Source organism: Patagioenas fasciata, chromosome 3 (genome assembly GCF_037038585.1).
Source record: "Patagioenas fasciata isolate bPatFas1 chromosome 3, bPatFas1.hap1, whole genome shotgun sequence".
NCBI classification, from domain to species: Eukaryota; Metazoa; Chordata; class Aves; order Columbiformes; family Columbidae; genus Patagioenas; species Patagioenas fasciata.
The window spans coordinates 33,386,880-33,400,254 of record NC_092522.1 but is presented as its reverse complement, the minus strand read 5'-3'; the positions used below and the strand labels follow the sequence as shown (position 1 = coordinate 33,400,254).

Genomic DNA, 13,375 nt, shown 5'->3' with positions numbered 1-13,375 from the left:
AAGCACTGGGAGGAGGGAGAAGTAGAGAAATTAGAAGGAGGCAAAGGAAAATACAGCAGTGTCACTGTGTTTTGCATCTCTGTGCTCTGACTAGCATGGCATAATTAAAGGAAATTAAAAGCCTTTATATTTCTATGCCAGAAGCACAAAATTGAAAACAATAAACTGTTTTTTCATAGCACCAAAGTACCTTTCCCACTCTCCTTATTCCCACCTCTGAAATTCTGCTTGAGTTCATCTTTACCTTGACCTTGCTTCTGCTGAAATCCTTTTTCACGTCTTAATCACTTCACATCTTGAACAGTGCAATTCCTTCTATGGTCTGTCTAAATCCCAACTCTCTCTAAATGTCAAGAGGTCCAGAATGGTGCAGTCAGATTATTTTCTTGCTCCATGCATGGATAAACAATATGATAGAAGATGTGTTTATGTAGTAAAATGGAGAAGCTGCAATAGGAGAAGAGTGAGGTAATTGTATATAGAACAGGAACAACAACCAACAGACGTAGCTAAAAACTAGCTAATATTCTCACATGCTACTGTGGCAGCTGAACACGCACATATCAACAATAAAATATTTGTTTCCTAGAATATAAATAGCACCAAGAAACCTAGAAACCTCAGGCAGACAACAGACATCTACTGAATGCCTTTGCCTCCCAAAAAAACCTACATACCTGGTATCAAAATAAACTCAGAGATCTTCAAAAGCACAATGTGACTGCCATGTAGGAAAAGGCTGTTGCTCTATCCAGTCCAAGAGAGAGCCAAATCTTCAGGCTTGCTCGTTCAGCCAAAAGCTACCACGCCGTATTTTGTTAACTGTGAAGAACCTGTATAAAGAAATTATTTGCTAGCAGAAGCTAGAGCAGAGGTGCTCTTTATCATATCATATCATATCATATCATATCATATCATATCATATCATATCATATCATATCATACCATGTTGTTTCACAGTGATGCAGGATCCTAAAAATCAGCTTCTTCAGGAAGATTCGTTATTTAAGCCTTCTTGCTTTTCTAGGAATTTTATGAATTGCTGTGTACTAAAACAAAGACGTGAAGTATATAGACGGTAAGAACCAGACACTTGTAGCCTTGCTTGAAATTAAGGAGATGCTGGGCATAGTTGATTTCTCTGGAAATCAAGGGAAGCAGCTGTCTAATATTGCCTAGAATATCCGCAGTAGAACGAGTTTTTTTATCCTGTGTTTATCATTACACACCAACAGTAAAGCTACTATGAGGTAAGCATGACACCAGCCTTCTTTTTTTAAAACTATCCTGGCTCTTACAATGCCTCTGACAATCTCTTCTAGTAATGTTAACCAAAGAATCATATCCTGACTAGATAAAAAAACCCAAAAGTGATGATTTAAGGAAGGAATGCAAAAGACGATTTCAGATGCTTCATCTGTTGTTTCTATATACTCTAAAATAATGTTGATCCTTGTAAGAAAGCATTTTCCTTACCTAAATGGCAAACAGAAAATTTAAAAGTAATAAACAAAACCCTCCCTGAAATAACTGCACATCTCAAGAATTTTTGCAAGCCAATAAACCAAAACAGCATGGTCTGGATAATTAAAATATTCCATTTCAGTAGTTTTGAAAATTTTAAATTATTTTCCCATATTATTGGCTCAAATCAGTGAAAAAAATTAATTGAGTCAACAAGTAGAACATTCCTGGTTTAGGAGTGAGTTTCAAGTTCAAAAAATACTGAAACCAAGCTCTTCCTGAAAAACACACACCTGTTCCCACCTCTGTTTTGTAGCTTGCTTAAAACCAAACCAAACCAACCAACCAAACAAAAAAAAAAAAAACAAAACAAAGCAACACTCAAGCAGCTGTAGCTATTTCTGCAAAACCCTCGAGCAAATCAGTTTCTGCCCACCTGTAGCTGCTCCTTCAGACACCATGCGTAAGCCTGGAATTGGGCGGTGACCTTACTGCTGAAGATGAATCTGAGCGCCCTAGAGCTGGTTTCAGCCTGGTTACATACCCGCTTAAGCCAATTTCCAATTATTTCAGGTGCAAGTTTTAACATGTGCAGTAGCCCTTCCACTTTGTTTCCTCTCCTCATTACCATATGAAGACTTGCATTCGATGCCCGCAGGCACTTTGCAAATGCAAGGATTTTCAATTACCCATCCTTCTGACAGGCATCAGGTCGTCTTTGTACAGAGGCTTTAGATTCGTGAATGGGAGCTTGTGCGTCATTGTTACCAGCAATGAATAACTGTAATAACCGTCCCTCTCTTGCAAAAGGCTGAGTAGCATCCACCCATACCCTCTTGAGTCAGCTCTGCTTCCCTTCCAGAAATATTGCTGGATATACCTGTGGTTCCAACTGTGGCCAGGCATTTTTTAAACAGTGGTTCTGCATCAGTTAGGATGCATTCCATTGATGCTGTTCCTGTGTGTGTGCAAATGGAAAACCTGATGATGGAGCCAACAATATCTGAGGGATTACTATGATTTCTCATTAATGAGAATTCCGTAACCTTTGGTATGGGATATATTTAGCCTGTTCTTTTTTTTTTTTTTTCTTTTTTTGTGAAGTATATTCTACAACATGCTGTGATTTCTGGCCTATTGATTAATGGGTCTTTCCACCACAAGCAATCTTAATCTTTCTTAATTACCTTAATGGCTCCATGGCCTCTCTTTTATACTCTCTGCCCACTATGTTGTTCTTGCAAATGCTTTTGTATCTAAACTTCATGGCTATACTAAGGACTTAAAGGAGGCTGACTGTGAAGTCTATCGTTGCTCTTGTTCTTTCCATTCTTTGAATTCCTGTTTCAGGCTCCTAATTTATGTAGGTGATTTTTGGATGTGTTTGTGTAAATGTGCAGAAATTTAAAAAGTGCAAAAGTCATCGATAAAGGAGGCAATATTCTACAAAATCATAGTATAGTTCTTCTTTTAGTTCCAGACGACTGCAGTGCAGACTAACAGATTTATGTAGCTTGTTATTCAAATATGAAACATTCATGTCCATAGCTAGTGTTCAAAGACAGCTGTGAGAATCCGCCTTCTAGAGTTTGTAGAAGACTTGGGTAGGTCTGCCCAAGAAGTGTTTGCTATCACACATGCATTGAAAGATGAGGAGTCCACAGATAGATTCCTGGTTTGTGCCTCTAGTGTTGCACGGGGTTTTATTTTGAAACAAAAGAGAACACGAGACAAGGAGTAATTTTGTTACAGTACATGTCACTTAAATTGCACGATGTCTAGGTCAGTCATGTTTGCTGATCAGTGTGTTTTATTGGTAGTGTTAAACACAAAGCCAGAAGACAGACCAAATAAATGACAAACTTGGACTTGCCCAGTCAGCTTACTGGCTTCATTTTCAACCCACTCTTTCTCTGCATGAAGAGGTGGAATGCTAGCAGAAATACATGGACCCCATGTATCATCCCTGGCCCACGGGATAAATACAACATCATCAGACAAGACTGCACTTTACATGGGGCAGACACTTGCAACCGGTGTACCCACACAAGAAATAACTGTAATAAGAGGTGTCATTAACATCTAAAAGTGACCTGAGGCCCAAAAATGTTTGCCCTCAAACTCTACCCAGGGTACAACCTTTTGAGAATGCTTCCAGGCAAGAAGTGAAAAGTTCAGGAGAGATTTCATCTAACTGATGGCAGTAGCTAAGTCCAAAGTTATTTATTTGCCCAACACTAAGTTAATCCCAGCTACTTCCAAATCTAGATCAAGTCTAGAGCCAACTGTGCAAAATCAAAGGCAAAACTGTGAAGGCAGCAACATCTATGGAAATAATTTCACTCCTCTCAGAAGGGAGAAGGTAATGCACAGTAATTGCAATAACCGCAAACAGCAAATCTTTGAAACTGTCAGTAGTCCAGAAATGTGTCACTTAGACCACTGTAATTATGGGAGAAAAGGTGACATTCGGGGCTGGAAAAAGAAACATGCTTGTGGTAGAGTCTTTTTATAGGAAAATGTCACCTGTTTAAAAGCCATTCAGAATTTTGGCAAGTTAGAAATAATCATGGCTGATGTTACTTGGCAAAGAGCAGATGAAAAGATCAAAACTGGATAACAGATAAAAGCAATCTGGCCTATGGTTCCATCTTTCAATTTACAATGGCAGCAGCAATGTCAAACACTCCAAATACTGACAACCGATGTAGTATGAGCAGGTATGAAAGCAGAGGGAAAATGCCCAGAGTCGATAATAAAAAAATATGCTGGCAATTTGGAGAACAGAGCAATGCATTGCACCCAATTGGAAATATATATGCATATGCATAAATGATATATTATTTGCTTAGTCTTGGTGGAGTATTAAATGTTATCATCTGAGATTACTAAGATTTACTAAGATTTATGTTTACCTCTGCAATGTTACTCTTTATCTTTTCTTCTGTCATGTATATATCACACAAATGGAAGCAAGCTTCGATCTGTGAAAAACAACTAAATCCAAGCAGCACAAAACCTGCCTAACACAGAGGGCAAATTTAAGTTGGAATTTTGACTAAAAATCCTAATTTAAGTTTTCTATCTAAATAACAGTTTTAAAATAGGATTTGCTGTAAGTAGTTCCCTAAGATGGCTTTCTTGTTGATTTAGGTGGGCAGGATCAATAGAAATATTATTAAAAGAGTCCTGATCCATGCAATTCTAACATTAATTTCACTTAGCGTTGTCACCAGGCTTCGAACATTTAGCAAAGACACTGAAACAAGAGGTTTGGAGGTCTAATAACCAATGTCAGGAAAAGGCAGTTTTCTCACTGTTGAAGACTGACAGTCAGACAGGAAGCCAAAGAGATGAGGTGTTTTAATGGTCTCACTTATGCTTTTACCACTTTCACACTCAGTTGTGGGATTTTGTTTTTAGATACTCAGCAATATCACTTGGATTTTTTGCCACAGTTCGGACTTGGAATACAGAGCCTCATTTGACTCAGAGAGTCTGCTTTTTTTGAATTTTCAGGTATTTTTAATGCTAATTCACCAATAATGCAAAATTAATCTTAACTTCTAACTACAGATGCCTTACCACCTCTGTCAGGGAGAAAGTTTTGTTTCCTGTCTTTTAAATTTGAGCATTTCTAAAACAGCTGAAAAGTCTTTCTGTACCAGAGTCCATTGGTCCCTATGGGAACACTGGGATTTTGAGGTCTGACTTATGCCCTTTGTTTTTCCTGGTCTATAGGAAACTCATTCTTTTGTTTTAAGGAAGAAAAACATCACAGTATCACAGTATGTTTGGGATTGGAAGGGACCTCAAAAGATCATCTAGTCCAATCCCCCTGTTGGCGCAGGAACGCCTAGGTGAGGTCACACAGGAACATGTCCAGGCGGGTTTTGAATGCCTCCAGAGTAGGAGACTCCACAATCACCCTGGACAGCCTGTTCCAGTGTTCTGTCACCCTCACTGAGATGAAGTTTTTTCTCAAATTTAAGTGGAACCTCTTGTGTTCCAGCTTGATCCCATTACCCCTTGTCCTATCATTGTTTGCCACCGAGAAGAGCCTGGCTCCATCCTCGTGGCACTCACCCTTTATATATTTATAAACATTAGTAAGGTCACCCCTCAGTCTCCTCTTCTCCAAACTAAAGGGACCCAGCTCCCTCCGCCTTTCTTCATAAGGGAGGTGCTCCACTCCCTTAATCATCTTTGTTGCCCTACGCTGGACCCTCTCCAGCAGTTCCCTGTCCTTCTTGAACTGAGGGGCTCATGGTCATCCTGCTGTCCACCAGGACCCCCAGGTCCCTTTCCCCTGGACTGCTCTCTAACATGTAATTTCACAACCTATACTGGAACCTGGAGTTGTTCCTGCCCAGATGCAGGACTCTACACTTTCCCTTGTTAAATTTCATCAGGTTATTCCCCGCCCAACTCTCCAGCCTGTACAGGTCTCTGGATGGCAGCACAGCCTTCTGGCGTGTCAGCCACTCCTCCTAGCTTAGTGTCATCAGCAAACTTGCTGATAGTACACTCAATTACCTCGTCCAAATTGTTAATGAATATATTGAATAATATTGGCCCCAGTACTGACCCCTGAGGCACTCCACTAGATACTGGCCTCCAACTGGACTCCGCACCATTGACCACCACTCTCTGGCTTCTCTCCTCAAGCCAGTTTGCAACCCACCTCACTACTCTATTGTCTAGACCACACCTCCTCAACTTAGCTGTGAGGATGCTGTGGGAGACTGTGTCAAAGGCTTTACTGAAGTCAAGGTAGACCACATCCACCGCTCTGCCATCATCCATCCACCTTGTTACATTCTCATAAAAGGCTATGAGGTTGGTCAAGCATGACTTACCGTTGGTAAAGCCATGCTGCCTGCCTTTAATAACCCTCTTATCCTTGATATGCCTTGAGATGGCACCAAGGATAAGCTGTCCCATTACTTTCCCAGGGACAGAGGTGAGGCTGCCCGGTCTATAATTACCCGGGTCCTCCTTCTTGCCCTTTTTGAAGACTGGAGTGACATTTGCTTTCCTCCAATCCTCGGGCACCTCTCCCGTTTTCCAAGACTTGGCAAAGATGATGGAGAGCGGTCTAGCCATGTTTTGGCCAAAACATGAGAGTAACTTACCCACCATACAAAAGGCGATTCAGAAAGCAGCTACAAAACGTAAAATGGTTGTTTATGGCTACAGTTACTTTTCTCTGTCACATAGAAAGGATCAGCCCTGTATAAAACATGCTGGGAAAAAAAGGCCCTGTGAAAAGGGAGTCCTGGTTGAGTGGGAGCCTGGATGTAGGAAATCAGGAGATTAAGGAATGTGTAGTGCTCAGTGCTCTTACTAAATCAGGCTGAAATGTTCTTTTTTTTTTTTTAATTAATGACATTTTCAGGAAAAAAAAATTCTACAATTTTTTACCAGCTCTGGCCTTTGTATTAATTTGCCATCCTTGGGCTTGGGGAAGGACTGGCATTTTATTTAACAACAGAGCTCAGCACCATCTGATTGAGTCTCTCAGCTGAATTTCCAGATGCAGAACGCAGCTCTCTCATTATATTACTGTGTAAATCTGTGACATAGTCAGAGCAGTGCAAGCTTTTGATCTGAGGTCATTCTGGTGATGTAAAGGCTTGTCTGAAAGCTTTTGAAAAAGCCTCTTCCATAGAGGGAGCACATTTGTAAGGAAGTCCATAACTAGAGCAAAAAATGGATACTGATAGTGAAGTCCTGGCCTTATTGAAGTCAATCAATATTTTCCATAGATTTTACTGTGCCTCGGGTATTGCTAGAATCTCAGGGAACTGAAGTTTCACCTAGCAATGGCATCTCTTTGCTGATCTATCTGCTTCTTGAGCAAAAGGCAAAAGTTGTTTGTTTTTTTAAAAAAAGAAAAGAGTAACAACCACAGTTGTGGATATATCAAAAACCTACTAGAATCTACCAAGCTTATAAACTGGGAGGGTTTCTTGGGAAGGAAAGGGCTCCATGACAATAGAAGGAACACCTTTTAACACCATCACAAACGTCACACTTCATCAGCATCACTAGAGACCATCTTTCCTGAACTCTTACTCCTCTAATAGGCACAGACTGATGTATAAAGAAGGAAATGGAGACAAAAAAGGCAAAGTGATTTCACCACGAGAACCAACAGGCTACAGAGACTATAGGAAGTCAATAGTTAAATCTGAAACTAGAAAATATGAGTACTATAATTACATTAATAATTGAAGCTTTATGACACAAACGGTACTCAAAACCATTGAATTTACTCCACAGCCTCAAGATCTTATTATACTATATAATTTGTCCCGCTTCTTCTAGGTCTTTGCCCGTGTTCTGATTCCTCAAACACTTACCTGAGTGGTTAATTTCACTAAGGTGAAGAATCTTGGTAGATCCACCACTGACATACAGCTCAAGTGAGTGGAGGCTAGTGTTTGCATCGGGACTTAAAGCTTTTGTCTTTAGGCACACTCTACTTTTGTATGCGAAACACCAACTACATGTTTGGTGCACTGCAAATACGGTGATGTCAGCAGGACAAAACTGGAAGGGTGTGGGAAGAGAGGTATTCATCATATGCTGTGAAAAGGGAAAGGCCGAATATTAAAATTAGTTTGCTTGCTGTCTATAGGATGTCATTCCAAACAGAAATGATAAAGAAGACCTACAACTATAGCTCCACCAAGATCTGTGCCCAGATTGTCCACTTGAATATTATGCTGTACCCACAGATCTACCAGAGCCAAATACCTCTTCATATTTAAGAATCTTTCAATTAAACCTGAACCAGTGCAAGGGATGAGTGAAAGGGTTGTGTACTACAGCTACAACATTGTACATCCTCAAAGCTGGAACTTAGCAGATCTGAAGTTTTAGATTATCGTTGAATGTTGTCAGTCAGAACAAAAGTTGGTAAGAAATTCTGGAACATAAAGAGAAATATGTTACCTTTACCACTCAGTTTACCTTAGCCTTTTTCTGTTTGCTGGCTATGTACCTTCTTTATTGTAACCTTTTTTTGTCCAACTCCACCCTCACTCAAATCTGTGTAAAGGCTATTGTTAAAAGCTCCAGTTCAGCAGAGTACATGGGTGCATGCATGGCTTTCACTACAAGTCATTCGTCTGATTTCTGTGAAGCTATTTAGGTACTTACACTCAAGTGTATTCTTAAAAACACTCTGAATTGACCCCCTAAGTCAATTTTCTTTCTTCTCCTCACAACCAACATCATGGACATTTTTTACTCTCTCCTTTGGCTCCCTGTCTCTTACTGTATGCCCTTTAAACTCATCATCCCTGCCCATAGTGCCATAAATTTTCTGCATACTCACCAGCATTTCTCTTCTCATTTTCTTCCACTTCTGTCTGAACCCACTCTCTTGTCTAATGTCGTACATTTCCCTTGACTTGTTTCTCCTACTCTTGACCTTAAGTAACATCTGGGGTTTTTCTCTGACTTTAGAAACAGTGTCCCTGGCCTCTGCCTTCACTCAAGTAGCCTTTGAGCCCCTTTTGACCATCATTATTATTTTCCACACTCCAGTTCTTCATAAAAAGGCAAGAAAAAAGAGGAACAACAGGATGCAGGAGCGTATCAGAAGAGCTGAGACTCTTCAGAAAATTAAATGATATTAACTCTATACTTAAAACTAATTAGTGTACTCAAATCATCAGTATTTTTCAGGGTCTATTTAGAATTGCAGTTTGATAACATAGATCATGAGATAGCAAATAGCGGCCCACTTGATGAGTAACAGCATCCATGCTCTCTACCGCTTGACTCCAAGAACTGGAGTCCCAAGCCTTCTCAGAATGGACCGGCAAACCACAGAAGCAAAATACATGCCATGAAGTGTAGCAAAATCAGGTGAAGGAAGAGAGAATAGAACCTATTCAAGACAGAGTTACTTTCATTTCTGGCCACACGAAGACCCTTTAAGGATTGTCTGTACTTAAGACTGCAGTGCTGTAGAGCAACATGCCTCCTTGGCTTCTGGAAGATGTCATGCCCCAGGAGGTCAAAGTTCCAAGTGGTAAATACAGTTGTGCTTCTCAGTTAGATTTCGCGTTGTACCTAAGCTGTTTGGTTTAAAGTTTGTAGCCACACAGAGCAGACATAGACCATGGAGGGACAAATACTTTTGATTTAGTGAAGGGAATAGTAATTGGGTACAATGACAGTAAATAAAATAAACAACTTTTCCCATTTTTGATAATTCATACATTGTGAAGAAAGAGTCCATTACAATAATTTCAGAACAACAACAAAAAAATGAAGCAAAGAAGAGCTTCACCACATTTTTGTGATCGATTAGGCACGTAATTTGCTGGACTCTATCTTCTGCATCTTCTATAAAAGAGATGCCTAGAAGGTACTCTTGCCTGTTCAGATGCCCATTTGTGCTTACCCAAGAGCACCCAGAGGATTTCACAGGAGGACATTCCTGATGGCCAAGGCAGTCCTATTCACAAACCGACTGCGTCCCTCAGTTGGTGCCTGCAAGCTTTTATGCCTAAGAATTTTTGATATTTTATTAAAAAAGATTCATAACATTAACTTTGCAGGAAATAACTTGCAGGAAAAATGACTTGCACTGCAGTCTAACTACATTTGCTAATTTGTGTACTAGCTGCACAGGCAGCACGGTATGGAGCTTGAGGAAGGCTAATTTCTCTTGCCAAAAAAAGCATGGATGCTTAGTGACAGCCTTTCTAGCTCATACAAGATTGTTCAGAAATGTCAGCCTAATCCTTTAAAAATATTTTACAACAATAAATAAATAAAAGCTCTGAGCATTTTACTTCCAGCAGGACAGAATAACATGTTACGTATAAACCATGTACTGAATTTGTCCACCTATTTTCCCTGCAAAACATTGGCTAATCATGCTGTTAAAGGGGATGAACATATTTTAGAATATTAAAATTCGATTTGGCAATGACAAAATTTAATATTAAAACACATATAATGACTCTTAGATTAAGCTTTTCTGATATACTTAATACCCAAGCTAAATAACTAATCCACAGGGAAGGGAGGTGGACTCGGCAGCTGAGTAAGATTACAATTTTAGGGCATACTGTAGAGGACACAGGGAAATGCAATCTCATAGATTTCTTAATATTATTCACCATTGGTTAGTCAAAACCACCTGGCATATAAACCAGAAAAATAACATCCTGCGTTCACATTGAAATCTCCTCATAAGCCCCAGACGTGCCTAGCACACAACCGCAACTGTATAGTTTTATCCTTCAGACGATAACAAAAGTAGAAACTATTGTGTGAATTGTGTTTCATTCAATGGCTTGTTTAGGAAAACACAGGTACTGTTTAAATTTGATACATATTCCTGAGGGAAGAATTACTCTCCAAGAAGAAGTGGTCAATCATAGAACAAATGGAACATAATAATCGTTAATCACAGGTGAAAATTCAGTGCATAATTCCTAAATCAAAAGATTTGGGAAGGGTTCCTAAAAATTTTCTCCCATTTTTAAGGCAGCATGGTGGCAAAGCAGGAAAAATGGAAACAGAGTTACAGAAAGTCCTTTACCTCCAAGTAATATTACTGGACCTGTTACATTTTTATGCAGACCAGGAAAGACTGTAATGAACAATCCATCTGGCATATAATATATATAAAACAATATGAATTTGATGAAGTGCTTAAATTAATATACAGCATATGCATACACCCATGTAGAAATTGTATCCATACACACAAACTGTTATGTTCATCTGTATCCACACTTATATATTATAGGCATTTGTCAGTGCGTATAATACAGCTGTGCATACACACGTTAGAGACACACTCACTCTATTTCAGGGAACAAACTCCTCTTGAAGACAACCTACCTGAGAGATGCTATTTTCCAAATACAATAGTGTAATGCCTCTGTTCTATACATATCAAACACAGAGGGAGAAATATAGCTGAAGTGCCAATTTTCTTCACTTTCTTTTACTCACCTCTACAAAATATATTTTTTTAGGTTGTGATCTGTTTAATAAATATTGAAAGTCCTCATCTTTCTTCAATCACATCTACATGCAGGAAAACAAAGCTAATTTAATTATTTGCAGGCAGATTATTTAATGAACTGTTTAGTTATATTTTACAAGCATTTTTAAACAGTCTATTAAAAAATTTTTAAAAGCGAGGCTGAAGATTTATATTTTAAGTTTTTTTAATGGATTTTTTTCACAGGCTACATTAAAAATTTCTCTCCTAGCTGAAAATGGTTTAAGTTATGTGGGTAATTAACAGCCCTTTATAGGAAAACATACTGAGGTTAAAAAAAAAAATCAAACCCATTTTACCTCATTAAAAAGCTTCCTTCTAATGACTGCTCTCACTAGGGCAAAATATAAAATGCGACCTTAGAACACTTGAGAAGTTGCCTGCAACTTTCACTGTAAATTATCAAATGGTTCAAATGATGAAATGCTATGTTAGCTGTAATAGGATATTCCAGCTATGTAACTAGTTTTTCTTTTGAGCCAGCAAACAGGTTTCATTATCTACACCACAAGATTAAACAGAGATCCTAAATTTTAAAGATGTTGTGAGGAGGTTATACGTTAGTTGAATGACTTGCTTTCTAAAAACACTGATATGTCATTTATATTCTCCAGGAGCAGAAAAAGAGAATTTGTATACAAACAGATGTCTGCTTAGAAGAGCAGGCTTCTAGTATTTAGCACATTTATAGCTCAGCACATCTGTAATGCAAACCGCTATCTGCTTCCTTAGACACCTATATGGGGAAAACAGATTAAAGCAGGCAGGAGATAATGGAACTGGTTCTTTAATGTAGCAGGATTGGGCCCATTGTATTGTTAGCTTGAAGGAGAAGAAACTTAGTATTTTCGATGTGTTTGTTACTACAGATTTCAGCTTTGCAGAAAAGATGTTTTCTTTGAGGAATTTCTGTCATCGGTATTTTCCATATATTTTTTCATCAATGGGAATAGAAGTTCCTGGTTTGCCAAGGTAGATTGGGATAGAGAATTAAATTCTGCATGCAAGCCTGTACCGGGAAGTATAGACGTCAGACTCTGAGATTTCTGATCCCTAAAAAATTGTCAGCGTTCACTTGTTGACACAAAACCTGTGGAAGAAAATACCTTACAGAGAGGATGCATGTCCCAGCCACAAGCTGCCTTGCACCGCAAAACACACAGAAGATTGCGCTGAGGAGCAGCATCGTCCAGGGGAAACAACAGTGAATTAAATTGTGCCGCCTTGCAGGAGATGCCCTGCCAGGCACAGTTTTTGAGCACCAGGTTTTGAAGCGCTACTGCTCCTCAGCCATCTCTGTGCTGCAGGTGATGTGCTTGTGGAGGACCAGGTGGGATGCTGAGCTGAGTGGTGGCTGGGCAAGAACAAATAAACAAGCAAAAGTGAACCATCGGGCTCCTCGGTGCAAGTCCTCGCTTTATGTTTATTTTAATGAAATAAAATGGAAACTGTACTGAAGCATTTTTAATCCCTCAAAATTATCATCCTTCTTCGTCACTGCAATAGCACAATAGATAATTGATCTGCTGAACCAAAACAGCACAACCCCCAGCAGTATGTTTGCACTAATTCATGAAGGTTTTTTAAATGAGTTTGGGAAGCTATATATATACCTACACAAAGGTCTTATTTTATTACTAACTGCAGTAATTTCGTACTGGAACCCTAATATTATAGTGCAATTCAGTTGAAACTGTTGAACTTGTGAACTGTTAACAATACAAATAACACAATAATAGCGAAGAATCCAAACACTTAGTAGCAGCAAACTAATAATCAGTAACACTTTTATGCCAAACAAACAACCGGGGAATTAACGAATCCCTTCTTCCTCACAGCAACACCACCGGTCTGTCAAGGTGTTTATCT

General features: G+C 39.1%; 1 long non-coding RNA gene across 9 annotated transcripts in view; it reads right to left on the bottom strand.

The window, feature by feature from the left end:
• Window positions 1–13,375, bottom strand: part of LOC139827538 (uncharacterized) — a 46,371-nt gene that overhangs the window by 32,439 nt on the left and 557 nt on the right. For 8 of the 9 annotated variants that reach the window (XR_011738224.1, XR_011738228.1, XR_011738223.1 and 5 more), the window contains exons 2-3: window positions 678–833; window positions 245–447 (exon numbers count right to left, since the gene is read on the bottom strand). This is a non-coding gene — a long non-coding RNA (uncharacterized lncRNA). Of the gene's footprint in view, window positions 1–244; window positions 448–677; window positions 834–7,829; window positions 8,056–13,375 lie in introns of all 9 variants that reach the window. The other variant, XR_011738231.1, reaches the window with a different exon arrangement.